Source organism: Beta vulgaris, chromosome 2 (assembly GCF_026745355.1).
Source record: "Beta vulgaris subsp. vulgaris cultivar EL10 chromosome 2, EL10.2, whole genome shotgun sequence".
Lineage (NCBI taxonomy): Eukaryota > Viridiplantae > Streptophyta > Magnoliopsida > Caryophyllales > Amaranthaceae > Beta > Beta vulgaris.
Genome location: NC_079203.1, coordinates 26,060,593 through 26,070,626, shown reverse-complemented (window position 1 = coordinate 26,070,626; position 10,034 = coordinate 26,060,593). Strand labels below are relative to the sequence as shown.

Below are 10,034 nucleotides of genomic sequence, written 5' to 3'. Positions count from 1 at the left end.
TCCTGGAAAGTTTCTCGGGGTGCCACTACAACAAATTGTCGCTTGTGCCACGGTAAGAATCGTGGCCCAAGTTAAAGAAACCCGTGGCTATGTAATCTAGCCACGGGAATTTTGGAAAGTACTCCCGTGGCGCAAGTGGCCATGACTAAGATTTTGCCACGGGAAAATAGAGGGTGTGGCATAAAGTGAAATGTATGCCACGAATACTCCCGTAGCTAAAAATATCCTTTGCCACGAGTATTACCGTGGCTGCAAAGCCTTTGGACTCAAGTACTATTGTGGCTAAAATAATCCTTTTGCCATGAATTTTACCGTGGCTAACAAATCTTTGACTACAATTTTCTCTTATGGCTAACCAATTCAGTATGCATAAGATCTCCCGTGGCAAGAAAGAGAGTACACGATTCTATATATGTTACCAATTTCATATGCCAAATATATATTATTGTGCAAAAAAATATAGTAAACCATATTTTTAATATGGAATAACGAAATATTATTATTAATATAAATTTTTTAATATCTTTACATTAAATGTACTTGAAATAAAAAAGTTCCATTGGCAACTAAATAAAAACGCAATATTCTCCAATCTTTTTACATAGAAAAATTATAAACTACATAGTACTTTAATTGTAACTAAGAATGCGTCTTGTGCTTGATAATATGTACCCTCTTTCTCCAATCTGTAAAAAATCAAAAAAATTGTTAAAATACTATAGTGACATCCATTAATCTTGCTTTCTCTTTCTCCAATCTGTAACAAATCAAAAAAATTGTTAAAATACTATAGTGACATCCATTAATCTTGCTTTGATCGAACACAAATTACGAACCAAACAAAATGCAGACTTAGGCCGTGGAAGTTTTTCTTCTAAAAGAAATGAAGCATGTCGATGAAATATGTTGTGCATATACTGCCAAATACAATTATCATATTACATGGACATGACTAGGATAAAAAAATAGCTAGCAAAATAAGACTCATGCTATCTTAATGATAAACATACATAAAATAACTATCAAGATTCAAGACATGAATTAGGAGCATTCTCCTTACATAAAAGACTAAACAGCACCAATCCATAATACATTAAGACTCAATATACAAGCACGTCTTCCACAAGCAGCAAAAACAGGCACATTAATACTTAGACCCCAAAACCTGCAACAATCCCAATATATCACCTCCAAAACCAGCAGCAAAAAGCAAGAGCAAACCACCCCTTTCACAAAATTCAAGGAATAGATAGGTGCTAAGAATTACCAATAGCCAATGATCAAATAATATTAACAGAAATTATAGTAACCAGTTAGATATTGCATTGATTTACCAAAGAAGTGAACCTGCTTGATTTTCTTTTGTACTTTGGAGAGAGACTACATAATTGATGTTACAAAAATGCTTTGCCTAACTAGAGCTAGAAGCTGAAATGTGTAATGAGTGAGTACGTAATACGAACTTTCTTAATTTCAAGGCAACCAAAAAGACACTTGCTGATTACAGGATGGAGTGTTTTTGTTAGCTCAAAAAGATTGTTTGCTGGTGATTCTGTTCACTTTATAAGGTAAGTAGTCTGTCATGTTTATCCACTAAAAGATTCTTTATTCTTGGGGGATTTTGTTGGAATAGGTAATGTATCTGATTCGATTGCTCATTTATAACTTGTAGAGATGAGAAATCACACCTTCTATTAGGTATACGACGTGCAAATAGACAGCAGCCTGCACTTGCATCATCTGTTATATCCAGTGACAGCAAGCATATTGGAATTCTTGCTGCTGCTGCTAATAATAGCCCGTTTACAATATTTTATAATCCGAGGTACTGCACTGCAAATACATCTTGAAGGGTTTTCATTTTTCATTAGTTTGTCTAACTTAAATCCTCTGAAATTTAAAAATGTATACTGAGCTAGCCTAGCTGAATTTGTAGTTCCCTTAGCCAAGTATAACAAAGCTATGTACACCCAAGTTTATCTTGGGATGCAATTTAGGATGATGTTCGAAACTGAGGAGTGTGGTGTGCGTCGATACATGGGTACTATAACATGCATCAGTGACCATTCAGTCTTTCTCTAACTTCCTCTCAAGTGAATTTAAGTTTACTAAGTCGAAAATCAGTTCAATAAAACAGCTTAAGAGAGTGTTTGGGTAAGAGGAATTTTTTTCCAAAAGAAGTGACTTTCCCATTTTCCTTCTGTTTTCATATTTTCTTTTCTCTATAACTTTTCTTGTGATGAACAAACCAAGGTAAACTAACTTGCAATCATGTTTTCCAATTGGAACAAACCAAGGTAAACTAACTTACAACCATGCCCTTTCACAGCCAATAAAACCCACAAAATTCACCCCATAAAACCACTTCATTTCCACCAGAATACCCTCTAAACATCTCCAATAATCAACCATTATAACACCAATTATACAGCAGCAAATATCACCCCAAAACCTGCAACGATACCAATGTATTACCTCCAAAACCAGCAGCAAAAAGTAGTAGCAAACCACCCCTAAACAACCCTTAAACTTACCCCTAAACAACCTCGAATACTTCCTTCCACCTCCATATAAATCAACCTTAAACCTGTAGCAATCACACCCTAAAATCCCCTCTAGGAAAATATAAGAAAGTAGGTTCAGAAAGGAGGAATGCATTCCAGGAATAATTAAAATTAGTATTTCTATTATTATGAAAGATAAGTACTTACTTTAAGCCGAAGAACCATCACTCGAGGAATCATTATCTTCAAACGTATCCAGCCCAAAAGTTTGTAGTATACGCTTGAACTTGTTCTCCCAAACCTTATTGTTTGCATTATTTTCAAGGAAATTACAAGTCATACCAGATAAAATATGATCCCCTTGAGCATTCGAAGGGTTTGTGAAGCTCATTAATGACTGATTAAGATCATGTGGAGATGCATACTCCGGTCCCCTGCCTTCACCAACTTGTCTATCTTTGTCATAGTTTGTCTCCATATTGTCTCCATTTGTTCTATCCTGCGCATTTTCTGGTATAGATAAGTGAAAATGGAAAAAAAATTGGTTTCCCGTAATACAATCTCAAAAGCATAATAATAGTCATTATACATGTCTTTACCTGTCTCTATTTCAACATCTTTATGGTTTCCACTCAATTCTTGACCCGACATATCTACATTAAAAATGGACAAAAAAATAAAAATTTCAAATGGTTGACATTAAGTAATTGAGTCGCAAATATAGAAGCTTGAAGGGAATAATACCATCATTGCCTTCAGTGTTATTCAATTGATGACTGCTTCCAATGGCTGCATATAAATTTGGAGTAAAAAATTATTTTACTTGGGACAAGAATCAAAATACACCAAAAAAAAATGGCTCAATGCAACTGTATTATAACAAAAGTACCAGTTGTTGTGCTATATTAAAATATATTGAAATAAACAAAAAGAAAATAGATGAACCTTTTTTTACAATCTCTAAGGCTTTTGAAACTGATTCCAATTCATCGTTTCCCATTAAGGCTTCTTGCTGCTTCTTATTCATTTTAAGAAACTTGGCAATTGATTTTGGTGGAATAAAACTACTTCTTTTGTGTCCTTTTGCCTTCTTAGTATTAGCCTGCAATAAATACAAATTCATTAACGAATAACCAAAATTACTAACTCATTATTAAAAAAAATATCATGCAATGTATATGTAAATACCCTTGTTGAAATTGGCAGTCGGGCCTCTGTTTCACATTCCTTATCTGCATATTCATCATGACGAATATCCTCATCTTCAGGGACAAAGTCATCATCTTCTTGGGTAGCTTTTCTTTTCTTGTTTCTTTTATTCTCCTTCGTATTTTCAACCAAGCTTGTCAAAGATGACGCGAGATGTTTTATGCCCAAGGATTGCATTTTCTCTTTAATAGCTTGAATTGTCATCAATCGTTGTTTTTCGTAATCAGACACCTCCTTTGAACTTAGTGTTTCCTCTGCCTTTAGCCATTGAAAGCTGTTTAAAAATATCCAAAATGAATTTATTATTGTATTACATAATTATTAAATGTCGAAGGCAACACATACATGTTGCCATAATTTAGCAAATTTATATCAAATAAACAAGACATGTATTCTATTTTTAACTCCTACAAAGATATACAGATGTATAATGAAGAACACATGTATAAAGGTTGAACATTAAGATAATTATTACTCATGACTAGAAACTAACACTTCAATTAATAAACATAATAACAACAATATAATTATTACTCCCAAAACATTAGTTACTAATGAGAAAAAAAAAAACTAAACAATCAAATTGAGTTCAACAATCCAAAGGATAAAAGAATAGGCAAAAAACAAAGATTTATATCATGATAGATCAATATCATCATCACTATCCTCATCACTTTCAGTGTCATTCTCACAATCATCCTCGAGATCATCATCGTCGTCATAAAAAATAACATCTTCATTCTCATCATGTTCTTTAGAATGATTTTCCTCGATAGCATCTACCATCATATCACCAATATCCTCCACATCTGTTGGTGACACAAATGTAACATGAGAGGTCCCCGCTTGATTTTGTTGTACTGCATCCTCATCTGGTTCAATTAATTCCTTTTCTGAAACATTGTAGTGATGCCTTGGTTGGGTCTTCACGACAATAAATCAATTGGGATCAAATTCATCATTGACATAGAACACTTGTTGTACATGGGACATAAGCACAAAAGGTTCTTTAGTAGGTAACCAACGTTGACTATTGACACTAACATAGCCATGTTTGTCAACCTTGATTCCTCTACCAACCTTGTGAACATCCCACCAATCGCAACGAAACAAAATCACACGTTTTCCATCCAAATATTGTACCTCAAGTATTTCAGTAAGGATCCAAAATAGTCATCTTCCCTAACCCCAACAATACTTTTCACCATAACACCACTATTTTGGTTAACCCTCTTTCTTTCAGTATCCTTTATATGAAATCTAAAACCATTTCCAAGGCATCCATTGAAACATTGAACACCTTTTAAAGGACCTAACGCCAATGTTCGTAAATCTTTTACCACTTGATCATCACCTTCCTGAGGTAAATCCATGACCTTTAAAAAAAAGAAGAAAAAAATTCATCAACTTAGTATCATCCAAAGTTAAAAACTAACAAAACCAAACTTTTGACATAACCGTTCACGGAACCATTCTATCAAATTTTTGTCAAACGACCCTTGTTCATATTCCCTACGGGAAAAAAATAACATTCGTCATACATAATAAAGGATTTAACTTTTTTGAAGATATTTAAAAATATTTAAAAAAAATCATACTTTAAGTATCCTTGAGCCTTTTCACAGTTTTTATTACATATTCTTGGACTTGAGTCAACTCTTCTTCTGAAAGAGATCTACATTTGGCCTTCCCCAAAGGAGTACCACATGGTGCAAATATTGATAAACCTTGATAATCGTCAGTATCTTCGTCAGCGTTCCTTTCAAGTTGAGTAAATCTTGTTTCTATGTCATGTAGATACTTTGAACAAAAAAGCATACATTCCTCAATGATGTAGCCTTCAGCAATGGAACCTTCTGGCCTACTTTTATTTCGAACATAGCACTTAAATTTGCGCATAAGCCTAAAAAATAATAATGTTGTCTAAGAAAAAATGTTTAATTACTTGGAAAGTCAAGTGAATTAAAAAATATTATATAAGTATTACCTTTCAATTGGATACATCCAACGATATTGAACTGGTCCACCAATTTTTGTTTCGTCAACCAAGTGAACAAACAAGTGGACCATGATAACAATTTCACTTTTAAGATCATCTAAGTCTTTTGAATTTAGTGTCCTGGAACAAAGGTCCTTAAAAAAGGAACTTAATTTCACTATAACATCATACAGTTTCGGTTGTGACACTCCCCGAATCGTAAGCGGCAATAGTTGTTCCATTAGCACATGACAATCATGGGTTTTAAGACCCCATATTTTTCATTTTTCAAGATTTATGCACTTTGAAATGTTGGAAGAATACCCATCTGGAACCTTCATAGCCTCTAAGACCTTACAAACCTTTTCCTTTTTAGCCTTAGACAAAGTGTAAGATGTAGGTTGAATATGCCACTTTCCATCTTTCAATTTCGGAGATAAATGCTTCATAATTTTCACACGCTTCAGATCGTGTCTAGCCTTTAAAGTATCTTTTGATTTCCCCTCAATATCTAGTAACATGCCAAGAATCTTGTCTTGGACATTCTTTTCAATATGCATGACATCAAGATTGTGACGAATTAAAAGGGTACTCCAATAAGGCAATGAAAAAATATACTTTTCTTCTTCCAGTTATCATCTCTTTTTGGAGAAATTTCATTTTTTCCAAATTTCATGTCTTCGAGGTCCCTAACTTGAGTTAAGATATCAATTCCAGATGTCTTTTTAGGAGGACCCCTTGTTTCTATTTTCCCATTAAAAGATTTACCAAATCTCCATTTATGGTCTGTTGGAAGAAAGCGACGAGTATCCATATAACAACATGATCCTTGATTTGGTAATCTAATGGAGCTAGTTTCATTCATACAACGAGGACATGCCTTATAACCCTTGGTAGACCATCCTGACAAGTTAGCATATGCTATAAAATCGTTAATAGTCCACAATAATGCAGCATGTATATGAAAATATGCATTCTGAGAAGCATCATAAGTCATAGCGCTCATTTTCCATAACTCCTTTAGCTCTTCAATTAATGGTTGCAAGTACACATCATTGTTATTGCCTGGCCCACTTTTTCCGGGTATCAACAAAAATAGTATATTGTACGGCTGTTTCATACACATCCATGGAGGCAAGTTATACACAACAAGAACTATAGGCCATATACTATAGTCACTTCTAAGCCCACCAAATTGATTGAACCCATCCCTAGCTAAACCCAACCTTACATTACGAGAGTTCGAAGCAAACGTAGTATGTTCTTTATCAAAATGTTTCCATGCCTCACTGTCGACGGGGTGCTTCAGGACTCCATCATCTTCACGTTTATCAAAATGCCATCTCATGTCATTCGATGTTTTGGATGACATGAACAACCTTTGAAACCTTTTGTTTTAGTGGGGAAATAGCGTAAGACTTTCGGACAAGATCTATTGCGATTTGTACCACAAGTGGAACATTTTTCTAAATCAGCATTCTCCTTCCAAAATAGCATGCAGTCGTGTTCACATGCTTCTATTTTCTCATAGTTGAAGTCGAGATCAGTTATCATCTTTCGTGCTTCATAATAATTCGATGGCACATCAGCACCTTTGGGTAAAGCACTCTTGAACATTTGAAGCATACTAGTAAAAGCTTTAGTAGTCATGTCGTCCATGCATTTGATTTGAAATAACTTCAAGATGAATGACAATTTAGAGAACTCGTCACAACTAGGGTATAAGGTTTTTTGTGCATCTCTCATCAAATTTTCAAAGATCGTTGCCTCTTTTGTACCCTTAGTGTACTTAGGAAGACTGGCCTCAGTTGAATGTTGCTCTTCATCAAGATCGTCATCTACATCATTATTCGAGACTCCAGGACTAAATCTTTCATGGATCATCCTAAATATATCATCACTACTACCTTCACCTAAATCATTTCTACTTCGTTTAAGTGGGGGTTTATATTCTCCATGATAAATCCAACGAACATAACTTCGCACAATGCCATTAAGTAGCAAATCATTATCCCCTCAAAAAAAAAAAAGTAGCAAATCATTATAAATTTATTCCCTTGTTTTATGTCGACTATTGTTGCACCGATTACAAGGACAAGGTACCTTTTTATCCTCTTCTCCTACGTCACTACTTAAGGCCAAATTATTGAAAGCATAGTCAAGAAACTCATTAACTCCATTTACATATAAATCATCAAATCTATTTTCAAATTCCATCCACTGTAATATTTTCTTTTGGACATCTGAATCATCCATGATTGAGAAGATTTCTTACTACAAGATAAGCAATATAAAATATTTAATAATTAGAAATAACACTAATATATATAGTTCAAGTTTGAAATTAGGACAATCAATTACAGCAAACAAAGAAGCAACAAAAAATAGAGTAATGGGAAAGTACCAAAATCATGTCGCAGAAAAAAATGAGAGATTTGCTTCAGCTAAAATATGAAAAGCAGATGAAACTAAGTATTTCTTTTGTTTATTATAGTTTCGAATGTTAAATACACAATCTCAAATACCAACTTCAAGCAAGCACACAGGAAATTCAAACTAGATGTCAAAGATAAAACCGGTACGTGCAACAAGAGTAATAGAATTTCATATTATGGAAACAATAGAATGAAACTGTAACTGTATGGTTACTGTGCAACCTTCTCTTCCACAATCACTATGGTCCAACTCAATTACAGTGAAAGGGGGATTTGAACTCTGCATATTTTTAACAATGTAGCTGAGATATGGGGGGCACAAAGAACGAATTCGAAGCAACTTTTTCCTACTGCAACTTTTTCCTAATGCTATACTAATGCACAACATTAGCCAAAAATATATACAATTTGAAGGACATTGGTTAGACACCGTCAGACAAACAAACAATAAAAGAGACGAAAAGGAAGAAAAAAAAAAGAGACAAAAAGCCCAAATATAAAACAATTAATATGAAGCAAGAAGAGCTTGATTTCAGTATCAAGTAAAGAATACATTCTTCATTACACAAAATACAATTCAACTCCTTTCTTGAGACTAAACAATTTCAAAAGCTTAAAATCGAAAATTGATTCATAATTTACATACAACACAAAACGACTAAAATCGAAAATCCCTAAAATAATCATAACACCATGAATAAAGAGAGGAATGACGAATTACCAGTTCAACTTCAAGGATATGCGCAATTCTACAAGATGAAGGACCGGTGAATTGCGTTTAGACTGATGACGAGGTCAAACGCCTAGACTCTAGAGTAATTGAATGCAAAGCGTAACTTCGTAAGGATGGGTTCTTCGTCTTCTATTCTCTTTGGAACAGATGTCTGAAACGATTTCGATTATCAAAGAAACGACAGAACAAGAATGGTTGAATTGCAACGAATACAAATTTGTAAAATTAAAGCCAATCGATTGAATTGCAATCTTACCAACGATGGTGTGAGGGAGAAGTTCGATTGTCAAATTGCATGAGTGAATTACAGTCGTGCCTCTCTGTTGTGATGGTGTGAGAATTAATGGCGGTTTTTGAAGATAAGAAGAATAGAGTTAGATAGATGTGTGAGAAATAACCCAGCCTCAACCGAGTAGGTTTAGAAGTCGACCAAAATTCCTTCTACCGCCATAAGCATATGATTAGCGCCAATATTTTGGGTGCAAAAAAATTTGATCTAAATTTTACGTTTAAGTAAGAAACAAATATTGAACCAAATATGCTTAAATATGTGTGTTTAATAAGCTAATTTGAAAATAAATATAAAAAAGAATAAATAAGTTAATAGATTTATAGTAAATTTATTTACTTAAAAGGCAATATTTATAGATAGATTTATGTGCTCCTAGTTGGTTGTTAAACACTTTTTTTCGAAAAAGAACTCAACATTTCTATAAAAACTATTAAAGTATTTTAACAAAAATGGACCACATATACCCTACTTTTAATATGTATTATGTTTAATATACTTTTATATAGAATAACAAAGTCTGATGGCTAAATGTGATGAAAGGTATATTTATTGCCATGAAATTATATGCCACTATATTCTATTTTCCAGTGGCCAAAGTAGATTTAGCCACGAAAATTTGTAATGTGGCAAAAATCGTGGCATAAATCTATGTTTGCCACGAAAAATTTCTTACTCTTGGATGAAGTTTAATGTTTGCCACAAGAAAATATCTACCCGTGGCATAATTTTGATATTTGCCATGGGAAATTATTTACCCATGGCATAAATTTTTCTTCTTCTTTAGATTTTGTCTTACTATTTATTTTTCCCATGGCTATATGCAATTATGCCACGAATTTTGATTTCCCGTGGCATAATTCGTGGCACAAGTGATGATTTGTTG

At 33.7% G+C, this 10,034-nt stretch overlaps 1 long non-coding RNA gene across 1 annotated transcript; it reads right to left on the bottom strand.

Annotated features, from left to right (window-relative positions):
- Nucleotides 1-536: 536 nt before the first annotated feature.
- Nucleotides 537-9,216, bottom strand: LOC125495175 (uncharacterized). The gene is made up of 3 exons (XR_007271862.2): nucleotides 9,116-9,216; nucleotides 8,848-9,010; nucleotides 537-686 (listed from the first exon to the last, which is right to left on the bottom strand). It is a non-coding gene; the product is annotated as an uncharacterized LOC125495175 (long non-coding RNA).
- Between the last annotated feature and the right edge of the window lie 818 nt (nucleotides 9,217-10,034).